Source organism: Colobus angolensis, unplaced genomic scaffold (genome assembly GCF_000951035.1).
Source record: "Colobus angolensis palliatus isolate OR3802 unplaced genomic scaffold, Cang.pa_1.0 Scaffold101, whole genome shotgun sequence".
Lineage (NCBI taxonomy): Eukaryota > Metazoa > Chordata > Mammalia > Primates > Cercopithecidae > Colobus > Colobus angolensis.
Genome location: NW_012111031.1, coordinates 1,200,467 through 1,200,814, shown reverse-complemented (window position 1 = coordinate 1,200,814; position 348 = coordinate 1,200,467). Strand labels below are relative to the sequence as shown.

The following is a 348-nucleotide window of genomic DNA, read 5'->3' as shown; positions in this document are numbered from 1 at the left end:
AAAAAAAAAAAAAGTAGAACCTTCAAGGATACATCAGAAGAGATCCCCTTTCTCCAGAAATGTTGACATTCAAGTACGTATCATTTCACAGTAAATGAGATGTATACTAGGAAAGAAGAATAGAGACTTTGCCTGGGGGAGTCTCTAGCTAGTTAGTAGACAGTTCAGTACCCTGGACACACAGCTTTTGGCCATGAGGGAATAGATAAAGGAGATGGGTTCCTTCCAAGATCTTTGTCGTCTTCCGGTGAAAGGTTGTTAGTGAAAATGGGTTTTTTTTTTTTCCCCAAATTTTTTTTTTTTTTTTTTTTTTTTTTTTTTTTTTTTTTTTTTTTGTGCCACAAATGA

General features: G+C 34.5%; 1 protein-coding gene across 1 annotated transcript in view; it reads right to left on the bottom strand.

The window, feature by feature from the left end:
- LOC105509734 (guanylate cyclase soluble subunit beta-2-like) overlaps positions 1 to 348 on the bottom strand; it is a 27,428-nt gene that overhangs the window by 23,891 nt on the left and 3,189 nt on the right.